Genomic DNA, 14161 nt, shown 5'->3' on the forward strand with positions numbered 1-14161 from the left:
AAGGGCATTACTACTGACAGGGCTTATCCTCATAAATCCCAAATATTGCATTCTTTTAAGTAGTGGCTGTGTGAATCTGGGCTTGTTATGGCTGGGTAACCTTCCCTCTGCATATACAGGTAAGTGTTATTGATGCCAATTATTCTTTTTAACAGTCCTCACAGTGAAATAATGGCCTCTGAAGGGTCCCTTGACATAGCTCCTCAAACAGTTTATTCATAACAAGGGAAGCCGGGGCGGGGGTGGGGCGGTTCCATAAGCTGGCATTGTAAAATATAAGACCACTGGTCCTCAGAACTTACACAAAAGGAAAGCAGTGTGATCCATGGATCCGCCTTGAATAAATCACTTTCTAAGAACACAAGGGCTGCTACGTATCAGTGGCTTCCCAGTCCCCATAGATAGCAGGAAGCATTGATGTTGTCATCGATGGCAATGTCTTACCTGGAAGAGATCTGCTGGCCTTGGCTGATAAAAACATAAAACCAACAGCGAATGAACACAACAGATTAAAGCAACTTTATTACACAAGGTACGCCCGTGAGATGTGCACAGCATCATCAGAGGGTCTGGAGAGATGCTTGCTCCTGTGTGAGTCTGTAAGGGGTGATGGTATTCCCCCGAGTCCCCAGGGTGCATTTCATGTACCCCACGCGAGCATCACTGTGGATGCAGTCTGCCTCCTCTGTGAGGCCCCGTGTCTCCTCTGAAGCCGGGACGTCTTGTTGCCTCTGTGCCCTGGCACCGGCCTGATGGGCTCTGGGTGCTGAGGAAACTGTTGGCTGGATTTTCTCACCCTTTTAATTCTCTGATTCATCCAATTTTGTGTCCCAACATATAAAAGGAAAAAAAAATTGTCATGTTCATTTCTTTGAAGGTCTGAGTAAGAGCTGAATCATACCATCGCATTAGTTCAGATGTAAGACCTTGTATGGAAAACATTACCCTTTTCTCTGTTAATTGAAAATTCACTGCCTTATTTTGGGGACTGTAGGAGAAGTCATGAAGCAAGTGAGTGTCATTTTTCTCCCAGATATTGGGGCACAAACTGGGATTCCCTAAAGCCATGCTCATCACAAAGATCTACATTTCATTTGCAAAATGATGGTAGATAGGAATAATAAAGATGTAAATTTGATGTAAAAGATTTGATATAAAAAGATGAGTTTGATGTCCAGACTTTGATGTAAATTTTTGCTTGCTCTCAAACTTTTCTATTCCTAGACATTTTTATCAATAATGGCTGTTTGGGTTACTTTGACATCTCTTTAAAATGCAAAAGAATCCCTCTATACTGAGAATGAGCACCATGTAATATATATACATACATGTATGTATACACACATGTATATATATATACATATACATATATATGTACATGCTGAGTAGAACTGCTCATTTGGCTTAAGAAAGGCTCCCTTGTGAGTTCATTTTTATTATTTAAATGAGTTGTGAATGCATACCTCCATCCCTCACCTTAGGGACTAGAATGCAAAGGATCACAGCCACCAGGGCTCTGTCTTCTAAGAGGATGAGTGGAAACTAGTTGGGTTGGGTAGTGGGGAAGAGCTGACATAAAACAGACAGATTCCCAGTGGAGACCCCAGCCTCACCTAGTGGTTGGAGTGTGCTGAAGTGGTGAAGGGCCCTTACTAGCTGGAGCTGGAGAAAATGTCAGAAGCCAGAGGGAGAATAAAGTCTGCAAAGTTATCTTAAAGCCAAAAGAAGGAGGAGATGGATGTCTGGAAGGTCTCTGCCTTTCTGACCCATGGGGGCCTCTACTTGCAAAGAGACAGATCGTATAGGTTGAAACACTGATAATCCCAGCACACTCACTGGATATCTTAGGCCAAAGTCTAACCTTCCCTGGGATTTCTGCAAAACCACCTATGAAAAGTAGTCCAGAAAGCTCTTGGAATATCATAGATTCTCATCCCATTTTATTGCAATATGAATCCGAGGCCCCTGTGCTGGCAAACTGGAGTTTTCTTAAAGCTCTTAGCTGTCCTTTTTATTACTGTCCGTGTCCTCATACTGATTAGAAAGGAATACAACTCTGAAAACACAATGGGTCTCTGAGCTAGTTTCTTAGAATAATTAAATAAGTATTTAATTATTTATTTAATCTCTTCTTGGAGACAGAAGGAGAGAGAAGAGTCTGAAATCAGGGACCCTGTATGTTTTAATAATAACAAATTGTAACTTGCTTAACATACAAAGTTGTGAGCAGCTGGAGGCTGATCACTGAATGGTGTCTCCTGCTCACCACTACAATTTTTAAAGGCAATTGGTTTATATAATTATATATATATATATATATATATATATATATATATATATATATATACAAATTTGGCAAAATTAGTGAAAGTGATTTAACCTTTCTATACATTTTATGCATGCATAAGTCACACAACTTTGCCAAATTTATATATATATATATATAAACCAATTGCCTTTAAAAAATGCTTGAGTATACAGTGATTTGATAAGAGAAGGTTGGGCAACAATAGTAAAAAAAAAAAAAAAAAAAAAACCAGCAAGAAGTGGTGTGGACTTGAATTTAAAAATTGCTTTGTCTTCTCTAAAATACAAGAAATAGAATACTCATGAAAAAATATTCTCATTCCAAATCTACTTATTAAAAAAAAATTAGACAAATAATTCCTTTGAAATTCCTATATCATGTATTATGGCTTTTAATTGCTGTCTTAGGCTAACAAATATCTGACATGATCCACTGGCTAAACTCTTAGTCCCTGGACTTTCCTGATTTTGGAATTCTCTTCCATCCCTTCAGTCTGCAGGCTGCAGTGGTGAGCAGTAGATGCCATTCAGTGATCAGCCTCCAACTGCTCCCAGAAAGCCTTCTTTCCCTGCTGCTAAGCAAGAGCACACTCCTTGACAGCAATGCTTGATTTCAGCTCTTTCAATCTAATGAGGAGTGCTAGATTGGTGGATTTAACACAGAAAAATTTACAGGCAAAAATAAAAATTTTTTAAATATTTGGAACACTCAGATTTGTTGGTATGGGAGGGTGATTACTGTTCATTATAGAATATTTCAAGGAGCAAATATTTCCAAAGTTGACCAGAATAACTGTCTGATCTAATAACTGTTTTAGGATTTTTAATTATTTATTTATTTTAAAATTGAAGCATAATTGATTTTACAATGTTGTGTTAGTTTCAAGTGTACAGGTGTGTGTATATATATGTATATATGTACATATATATGTTCTTTCAGATTTTTTCCTTTATAGATAATTGTAAGATACTGAGTATAGTTCCCTGTGCTAAACAGTAGGACCTTGCTATTTATCTGCTTTATATACAGTAGTGTGTATCTGTTAATCCCAAACTCCTAATTTATCCTTGCCCTTATGTTCACACAAATTCTTAATACAGAAAAAGTAATCATGATATTAAGAAATTATGCTTAAAGTAACTTGGGAAATGTAACTCCGTTGGCTCTTTCTGTGAAATGACAGTTCACAATTGTTGGATTAAGTCTCGTTGGTCGGAAGTCACCCTCTGGTCTTTCTTTACTTTCCCTTCCTGGAGACTTTTATTCGTTCCCATGATCTGTCCGTTAGTTAGGCTAGGTGACACTGCAGTAACAAGCCACGGCTTTTATAGCCGCTAATGATCTCTCACACCCCATGAAGCAGCCCTGCTGTCTTTCCCATGTTAATTTAACTCTGGGGCCAGGCTGATGAAGCGGTCACTACGTGAACATCACCAGTTCTTTGGAAGAGGGGAAGAGAAGGGTGTGAATCAGTAGACTTTTATAGTTTTTTAATGGGAGTGACACATAATACTTCTCTCGCTTTCCCTGGTGAGCTGCATGGTCAAGCCTGGGTATAAAGGGCGGAGAGGGATATTCTCCTCCAGGAAGGGAGGCAGCTAATAGTGAGCAATAAAGCATCACTTCCCACCGTGGCTCCCACTGCCCTGTGCTTGAGTCTCAGCGGCCACATCTCAGCTTTGTCCTCCTAAGACCTGACCTGACCTCTGTGGCTTATGGGTCACTCACTTGGGTGGGTTGGCAGCACTTCTGTTTTGCAGGTTCAAAAAAAAATAAGAAGCCTAACTGACCATCCCCTCCAACTTTCTCTCCCTGCTGTCTTTCCAAGCCCTGCAGCCTGTAGATCTGAAACCTTCCGGCTGCCGTAGCCTCTGCCTCCTGCCTCAGTCTGTGCATCTCCTTAGTGGCCGGAATGCACTCCCCTCACGTTCCGAGGAAGCATCTTTCACTCTTGCAAGCATGATTTCTCCCCATGTCCTGGCCTCATGGATCTCTGTTTTTACCCTTACACTTGCCTTCAAGTCAAAGTGTTAATCACTCAGTTGTGTCCGACTCTCCCCATGGACTGCAGCCCACCAGACTCCTCTGTCCATGGGATTCTCCAGGCAAGAATACTGGAGTGGGTGGCCATTGCCTTCTCCATGGAATCTTCCCAACCCAGGGATCAAACCTGGGTCTCTCACATTGGCAGGCGGCTTCTTTACCATCTGAGCCACCAGGGAAGCCCCTACAGTTGCCTTAGTCTCCGTGCAAATCCAGTGGCCTCCATCCGGGGCCCTGACAACCGCACCCTTCACCCCCCGCCCATTTACAGGAGCCAGTGTAAGTCCGAGCACTCACCCACTCAGAAAGCTTCAGGGAGTCTGTATGCTGGACCTCATGGTCCCCCGTGGTTTGACCACAACCTACTTTCTCAAACGTTTTTTTGGTTATTTCCCTGCAATATTCTTCTCTAGAGACCGATCCCCCTGTGCCTTTGTATCTAATACTGTGCTTCTAAATTTCTCCCTGAAAAGTGGGTCACTTTTCTCTTCTTCCTCCTGCCTGTGAAGTCCCATAAGAATCCATACCTCCCTGGCTCCCCTATCCTATTCTTGCTCAAATATAATTTCCATGTCTTGCCCAAATATAATTTCCATGTCTTGCCTATTTCTGTTGTCAGACGACATGCTCATTTAGAAGACACACTTGCCAAGTCCTTTTACTTATCATTTTTTCTTTGCAGAGCACTTTTATATAACAGATAGCTTGAAAACTTGAAGCAATCAGTTTTCCTTTTTTGTTCTTGAATTAAAGCAAATCTTTGGATGTTGTTACTGAATATCTGATTCCATGAAAGAACAATAATTCTCATTCATCCAAGGAATTATAAGATATTGCTCAGAGAATTTTGGAGTTGCAGGTTTTCATAATGGTCAAGTCTCACCCCTAAAGTTTGCTTCCTGTTTTTTTTTTCCTTCTGAGATTCTTCAGTTACACAAGTAAAGAAGATTTGACATTTCTACTGTCCCTTCAGTGACTATCAATCAGGAGTTAATTAGTTAGTTAATTAGTTGGTTGAGATTTTAGATTTATGTTAGCCATCTTGGCTTTCCAAGTGGCTCAGTGATGAAAGAACCCACCTGCCAATGCAGGAGGTGCAGGAGACATGAGTTCAATCCCTGGGTTGGGAAGATCCCCTGGAGGAGGGCATGGCAACCCACTCCAGTATTCTTGCCCAGAGAATCCCATGGACCGAGAAGCCTGGTGGGCTACAGTCCATGGGGTTGTAGAATCACACACGACTGAAGTGACTGAGCCCAGCATACAGCACTTAGCACATCTACTTGGTACAATCTGAGAACCTTTCTCCCTGGTTCTATCACATAATTCTTTCAAGTTTCAGAAAATTGCAAATATTTTCATTAGGTAAAGCTACTTTGTTACAAGTTAAATTTGCCCTTTTCACTCTTACAATTCAATCTTCTTTGTATCAATTTCCCCTGGTCTGTCTTTTGGGAAATCCAAAATTATCATCCAGGATGTTTTACTCACCTGACTCAAAGGTCCCAAGGGTGAAATACTTTTGAATCTATTATTGAAAATGTCTGTGAACGCAAAGGAGTGTTTATTCACTCTGAACTAGTAATTGATTCCATGTATTTATTGGAATTCAAATTACTTACACTTAGAATGTTGAATACTTTTCTAATGATAAAGAAGATGTTTGATGTAAAATGCTAGCCAATGACTGTAAATAAATACATTAGGAAACAAAACCTCTATGGGAATGTCAGTCAATTTTATTAGGTCACATAGTCTGGAGTGTCTCCTCTGAGCATGACCCTCTCAAGCCTGCTGTTTACATCAGGCTTAGTGGCAGACAGAGTTAGGCACATGCTGTTTTTGCCTTTCCATTTAGGTTGAATCTAAATCACAAGAAGGAAATGTCACCCCACTCCAGTACTCTTGCCTGGAGAATCCCATGGATGGAGGAGCCTGGTAGGCTACAGTCCATGGGGTCACAAAGAGCTGGACACGACTGAGCGACTTCACTCACTCACTCAAATCATGAGAATGGTGCCCTGGAAATAAAAGTGGTAGCTGAGTAGTCTGTAAGGAAAAGCCAGTCCGGTGTCATTTAGAAAAGAGACAGTTTTTAGCGAGGACGAGTGGGACTTAGCTTTGTTTCTGTTTTCATAAGGATGACGGGAAGAGTTTGCCTTTCTTGACAAAGGCTTCAAACAAAGATCCCAAATGTTGAAAGTTATAACAGAATACAGGTTGGGCTTGACATCAGAAAGCCATGCATTGGAGAAACTGTGTTATACTTTGTACATACAGTACAGTATGGGATATATTAGATGGTATTTAATTATGTAAATGTGTTATACACATATTTGCCAATAAGCAAGATTCTGTCTTTATTACATGTTCCTGAAACACCCCACTGCACCAGGCCTTCATTATTAGCCTTGCACATTTTCTTTCAGAAGAGAGACACAAGCTTCTGTGGCTTACGAACCCATAGCTCTGTTGACCTTTCAGAGGCAATACTCAGTGATTTGTAAGCGGACACATTTCTATCAGCACTTAGCTCTAGTGGAGTGGTGTACACACGCCCCTCTTGGCAGAGTGGACATTGTGCTAGCTCCCGGGGTCTTCCTTTTCTGGCCCATTCTCCCAAATAAAGACTCCCTGGGACCATCACTGCTATGGTAAAGGACCCCTTTGCAAGCATCTTGGCGAGGAGTTGAAGTACCGTCGTGAGAACACTGATGCCTTAAGTGTTTTTTCTTTTCTTAGCCCTGGCTCAGGACATGCTTCAGATTGGTCAAAGAAAGAGACTTTATCGAGTGTTCCCTGATCAAGATGCATGATAAGTACCAGCAGAGTGTACTAGGAGCAGATTTCTATCGAGATTAATACAGAGAAGGGGAATTCAGAAAGGAAACACACACACACACACACTTCTGATGCTTATTTGAATACTGTGGTCCTGGGATCCTTGTGTGTGAATCAGTGATGACAGATTCTACATTAAAGGTGGCATGGAAATCACAAATAATATTCTAGTCTGTCCTTTGTGTGCCTGAGGAAATCACTATGAATGGTATTTTGCTGATAAAAGCTTTGACCCAGATGCATTACAGAAACCCACTCCTGGAATCAGAGAATTTCACAAAAAACTCCTCATCTGGACAGGAACATGTTGTCTTCCCAAACATAATGAGTGAGTGGAGCTGTGTGTACCTGAATCTCTGAAGGACCTGCCGTCTGTCTGTGGTCAGGGGCTGGGGTATGAGTGCCTGATGGGGGGGATTAAGACTAAATTGACAAGATAGACATAATTTATGTTATGTTTCAAAGAAACAGGGTGCCTGACTCTTGTGTGTGACTGTGTGTATCTTTCCACACTGCATGTGACTGTCTTTCTTTAGGAGAAATAGCAAAACTACAAAACAAATAGAAAGCTGAACACCTATCTTTTAACAGTATCTATGAAATACCAGACATCTGGATGAATTTTACGGACTAAATTAAAACTCCCAGTGGCTTTATCTACAGCTGTCAGACTTCTGGAAACATCTGTGTCTACATGTGTACTTGTGTGTGGTTTTTAAATTAATGGAGGGATTTTTTTCCCCTATTTTTATGTTCTTCTTAGGAATTGAGTGGACATAAGCTTCCATAAGGACTTTCCAGGGGGTGCAGTGGTAAAGAATCCACCTGCCAATGCAGGAGATGGAGGAGAAGTGGGTTCTATCTCTGGGTCAGGAAGATCCCCTGGAGGAAGAAATGGCTACCCACTCCAGTATTCTTGCCTGGAAGATTCCATGGACAGAAGAGCTTGGCGGGCTACAGTCCATGGGGTCACCAAAGAGTAGGACATGACTAAGTGACTAAGCACACCTCACATCACACAAAACTTATATAAAATATTTCAATGGCAAAATAATGATTCTTAATGTAGACTCTTAACTATAACACAAAAGTTCAACAGTGATCAAACATGAGAGAACATGAAATGAGCACATGTAAAAATCACATGGACCGTTAGAGAAGTTTGTCTCCAAAGTGGGAAAGTGAAGGGTTGGATATCTACTAGTAAAGGACGTGAAACAAATGTGAAACAAAACATGTTCACAGCAGATTTCTTACAGGCAAGCGACATAAAGCTTCTATTGAATTCTTAGTAAAACACAAACTGAAACAGATATTTAAATTAAAAATTATACTTGCATTTATGTTCTATGAATTCCAAACTCTTAAACACAGGCACTTACTCCTTGGAAGGAAAGTTATGACCAACCTAGATAGCATATTCAAAAGCAGAGATGTTACTTTGCCAACAAAGGTCCATCTAGTCAAGCCTATGGTTTTTCCAGTGGTCATGTATGGATGTGAGAGTTGGACTGTGAAGAAGGCTGAGCACCGAAGAATTGATGCTTTTGAACTGTGGTGTTGGAGAAGACTCTTGAGAGTCCCTTGAACTGCAAGGAGATCCAACCAGTCCATTCTGAAGGAGATCAGCCCTGGGATTTCTTTGGAGGGAATGATGCTAAAGCTGAAACTCCAGTACTTTGGCCACCTCATGTGGAGAGTTGACTCATTGGAAAAGACTCTGATGCTGGGAGGGATTGGGGGCAGGAGGAGAAGGGGATGACAGAGGATGAGATGGCTGGATGGCATCACTGACTCGATGGACATGAGTCTGAGTGAACTGCAGGAGTTGGTGATGGACAGGGAGGCCTGGCGTGCTGCGATTCATGGGGTCGCAAAGAGTCGCACACGACTGAGTGACTGATCTGACTGAACTGAAACACAGCATCAGATCTTTTCTTTCTTTTTGGACTGTGCTGTGTGTCAGCTGTGGCACATCACTCTCTAGGTGCAGGCTTCGTTGCTTTGAATCGTGTGGAATCTTAGTTCCGGGACCAGGAATCAAACCTTCATCCTCTACATTGCAAGGTGTATTCTTAACCGCTGGAAAACCAGGGAAGTCGCGCTTCAGGAAATTTTATCATCTGTCCCTTGCCTCCCATTGCTCAAAGTCTTTCTCGCCTCTCCTGAACTCTAGGAGGGTTCAACTCCAACAAAATCACTTGAGGACCCCAGGCAAGGCCTCCACATTCTGGGGCTTGGAGAGGTGCTCCTTGTACTCCACCACCCCACGCGTCTCCATGCACAGAGGACGCCGGTGTTACACGCTGATCATATGTGCACAGACAGACACAAACCTGGGCAGATGATCCGGGCTTCTGTGCCAGCCCTGTCCCAGCACCTGTGGAAACTGGATCTTCCTACTTGTCAATCCCACCACAATTTTACCTGCTTGGTGGACCATACGCCTTTATCCCATATGCTTTATTCAGCCACTGAGAGCTTCACATTAAAACTGTCGATAAACAGGGCCTTCCAAGGTGGTCCGCTGACTTAAGACTCTGTGCCCCCAGTGCCGGAGGCCTGGGCTTGACCCCTGGTCAGGGGACTGGATCCCACACGCTGCAAGTAAGACACGATGCCGCCAAATACACGCGTACATATGCGGTTAAAAATGAAACTGTCCGTAAACAGCGAGGCAGTCCTTTCCATCTCAGCAGCAGCATCCCAGGACTTCTTTTAACAGTCCAAGCTAACACACTCCCAGAACGTCTAGTGACCGTTTCCATGCCTAGAGTCAGTACATTTTACTAATTGAACTCCCAAAACGTCTAGTGAACGTTTCCATGCCTAGAGTCAGTACATTTTACTCATTGAACTCTATTACTTGTACTTTATAATGCAAATCAAAGATATTAGCCAGTGTAGCTCAGAATTTGAATGCACAACCTTTGAGTTGAACATGTCTCAGAGACAGCATGAAATTAAGTTGCTATTTTAATTATCATAATTGCATTCAGAGTCATCCCTAAATTTCCCTGCTACTTCAGTTTCTCATGAGAACTAAGAACATGTTTAAAAGCTCTGTTGAGTTAGATTGACGCTGCACTAACTAAGTTCTGTCCCTGGAATCAGGTTAAATTTGAGGGCAGGGGGCGTGTTTAACTGCGTAGGGTGGAGCCTGGGCCCTGCAGCCAGCGCCCAGCGTTCGCTTTGCTTCGGCTGTGGCTCAGTCTGTAGACAGCCTTGCCAGTAGCTTACACTTACGTGATTGCTTGAGTCAGTCACCCCCAGATTATACCATTTGGAGCCTGGCCGAACTCCAGCGTGAAGGTCAAGATGCCGCATGTGTAGCCGTCAGGATACTGACCCCTTTGGACCTTATCTTACTTTTTGCCCAGCTTTCTGTTTCCTTACCAACTCTCTAGTAGAATTCAGGAAATCCAGATTAAAAAAATAATGCATTTCTTTCATGCTGCCCGGGGAGTAGAACATATGGAAAAGAAAATCTTTCCCATCCTTCTCTGAACTGGTCAGAGATTTGAGCATTTGATTCTTGAACTCTAGGGTACTTATTAGTTCTTTGGTTCACCTATTCATTCGCTCCTACTCATTCCTATTCAAATACTTTTGCGATATTAAAGATAACTGCGGGGTTGGGTGGAAAGTGAGGTGCAGAACAGGAGTGCTCCTTGCAAGCTGTCTCCAGTCTGGCTCAGGAAAACAAGAAACAAACCCCAAATATAATCCAGGGAGGAAATGACTCGTCAGGAGACAATAGCAAATTTAGGGCCACAGGAGTCCAGAGCAACTGGAGTGACCCTTTCATAGGAAGCGGGTAGAGGGCTCAGAAATACTACTAAGTGCACATCAAGGGTATGCAATCCCTAAAAGAACTCCTTAACTATTTCACGTAAGCCTTTTGGGGCATGCTCGATATTTGCTCCTGTCCTCTTGTGGATTCACTTCAAAGAAGGATTGAGAACGAAAGGCTGCAGCACAGTGCTTTAGAAGTTCTATGTCAGACAGCCGAGAGGCGGTCAGCGGCTCTCTGGGCCGACAACGTGGCTTCTGTGCTGCCCAGAAAGGAGAAGCGATGAAGCTGGCCTATGCATCCCAAGAAAGACATCACCTTGTGTGTAGAGAGGAGGCTCTCCACGATTTTTGGCAGGAAGGTTATGGAAGAATTTGACTCTTACTTTGCAGATAAAGAAACCAGATTCTGAGTGAAATAACTTGACTGAGGTCAACACGTCTATTAAGAGGCAGAGCTGGGATTTGAACCTCATTCTGATTCTGTCAGTCAGCGGTCTCCTCTTGGGCAGCAAATTCCTTATTCCTCTCATAGTCCTAGATAGTGCTACTCCAATGTGGGTGGCTACTGGACTATTAAGTCACCCAGGAGAGTTCCTCTTACTTTGCAAAACCATCTAACACCCCCTAAGAATGCTGCTGAAATTATTTGCCTTTGCATATCAGATATTGGATCTGTTAAAAGATTCTGACATGTGTGTCTGCCCACATTTAAGGTCATCCCATCATTATTGTGATTTTTACCTGAGTGGAGGCTTCTAAGAGATGATGAAGTTAAGGGCCAAAGCTCTTGGTTATTCTCCATTTTATAATGAAACCATGCTGTAATTTTTATTATTTTGTCATATAGAAAAAGCTTCACGTATATTGAAAAGAAGCATCTTTGATTCCTCTATGTAAACTTTACATTAGTTCATTCAGAAGCTGCATGTGAAACCATCTCAAACTTGGATGTTCTGTGTTTATTGATTTGGTAATGCTAGTTAGACAACACAGGATTTTCTGCAAGATCAAAACTCAGATCTTTAATACAAAAGGCAAAAAAAAAAAAAAGGTCTAGGGTTTTGGGGCAGTCAAATGTGAATTTTTCTAAATGAATATACAAAACTATCAAAGATATCAGAAGTCTGCCTTCAGTGGAAGGGATTGGAGTCTGGTAGGATATGTATTCAGTTAAGTTCAGTTCAGTTGCTCAGTCGTGTCCGACTCTGTGTGACCCCATGGACTGCAGCACGCCAGGCCTCCCTGTCCATCACCAACTCCTGGAGCTTGCTGAAACTCATGTCCATCAAGTTGGTGATGCCATCCAACCATCTCATCCTCTGTCGTCACCTTCTCTTCCTGCCTTCAATCTTTCCCACCATCAGGGTCTCTTCAAATGAGTCAGTTCTTGGCATCAGGTGGCTAAAGTATTGGAGTTTCAGCTTCAGCATCAATCCTTCCAGTGAATATTCAGGACTGATTTCCTTTAGGATTGTCTGGTTGGATCTCCTTGGAGTCCAAGGGACTCTTTGCAGTCCAAGGATATGTATTATCTTCTAGAAATTTTCACTTTGGAAAAGTTCTTTAATTATTTCAGTCAACTAAGGTGATATTTAGTGCAGTAATTTTGGTAATTGAAAATCCAGTCACGTAAGAAAGAATTGATTCAGGGTCCATAAATGCAAGGTTTTTCCTGTGTTACTAAGACATTTTAGATGAGTATACAATGGTATTTAAAAATAAAGTAATGTGGTCTAAAGTTTATGGTCATAAATAGCTCGCTCTATAAAGTTGGCAATTTCCTCAACAGGAGAAACAGTGTAGCTTTTATTTATATAGCTTTTAAAATTTTAATATGTCATCATATAAATTTATAAGTTATTGACATCCCCATAATAAGGAATTTACAGAAGACTGTATCAGAAATTAGACAGAAATCATATTTACCTACGCATTAGTAGAAACATTTCATAAATCTCTCATTTGCCAGATATTTGGGAAAGCATGTTAGTGATGTTGTACTTGTCTTTTAGTCGTTTCCAGGTTCTAGTATGTGTTAACTTTTGTGGCCTAGGAAGGATCATCAAATAATCGTCACCCTGAAAGGTGAATTGATATTAGAAAGAGTTTTGAAACAGTAAGTAAAAACCAATTTCTTACTTCACAGTAATCCAAGCTTCTAACCAGAGTATGTCTTTGTGCTAAAAAACCACCAGTCTAATAACTGGTTAGAGTATCTGTAGAATAATTTACTTGTCATGGCTGCAAATTCATCGAGTAGTTCTGTCCAGTAATAGTCTCTGTATGCAAAAGGGTGAGGGTGATATCTTCTATCAAACTTGCAATTAACAGGGGAGGGTAGGACAGTTTTCTTGAGTTGCATCTTGTGGAAATTAATTTTTTTTTTTGTAATGCCAAAAGGAACGAAGGAAAGAAACCAAATGAGACTTCATAGACAAAGTAATTTTTTTTTCAGGTAGAACACATTTAGAATTATAAAGAAAGCTTGTTCAGTATGTGAGAACTTTGTCATCAGATTGATTTAATTTAGATGTTGGTTTTTCAGAATATTTTATTTTATTTAAAAACCTGAGAAAGTCTTTGTTTTGTCTTCATCAAAATTCCACCCAATGTAAACTTCTGCACATTCGGGAACTGAAGTTTTATCAGCTGTCTTCTTACTCCAGAAAGAAAAATAAAGCAAGTATAATAATGTGCCCTACACCCTGGGTAGTTTTTTTCCTCCAACACTGGTGAATTTGGCTTTTTTAAAAAGACACTTACACAGATGAATGTTTAAAGAGACAGTCTTTATTAGGTGTGCACCTCCATCCCAGCTCCTGTTAGAGAAGCAGTTTTTCTGTTAGCTGGGTTAAAGGGTTAACCCTTCATGACTTTGGTAATAAAAATATTGTTGAAGTTTAAAAGAAACAACAGCAAAACACTCAAAACTTGATGTCATTTATCATCAGTACAGTTGTGAACTTCCAAAGATGAGAATGTATTATGAACCTACCACAGTACTATACAGCCGATTGTGTTAGCTGGGTATCTAGGCTAACTTTGGGCTTCCCTGGTGGCTCAGACTGTAAAGAGTCAGACTGCAGTGCAGGAGACCTGAGTTCAATCTCTGGGTTGGGAAGATCCCCTGGAGGAAGAAATGGCAACCCATTCCAGTAATTCTTGCCTGGAGAA

At 41.4% G+C, this 14161-nt stretch overlaps 1 protein-coding gene across 1 annotated transcript in view; it reads left to right on the forward strand.

Annotated features, from left to right (window-relative positions):
* The window catches only part of ZNF385D (zinc finger protein 385D), a 992080-nt gene that overhangs the window by 888955 nt on the left and 88964 nt on the right, over positions 1-14161 (forward strand).

The sequence above is a fragment of the Bos javanicus genome, chromosome 27 (genome assembly GCF_032452875.1).
Source record: "Bos javanicus breed banteng chromosome 27, ARS-OSU_banteng_1.0, whole genome shotgun sequence".
NCBI lineage: Eukaryota > Metazoa > Chordata > Mammalia > Artiodactyla > Bovidae > Bos > Bos javanicus.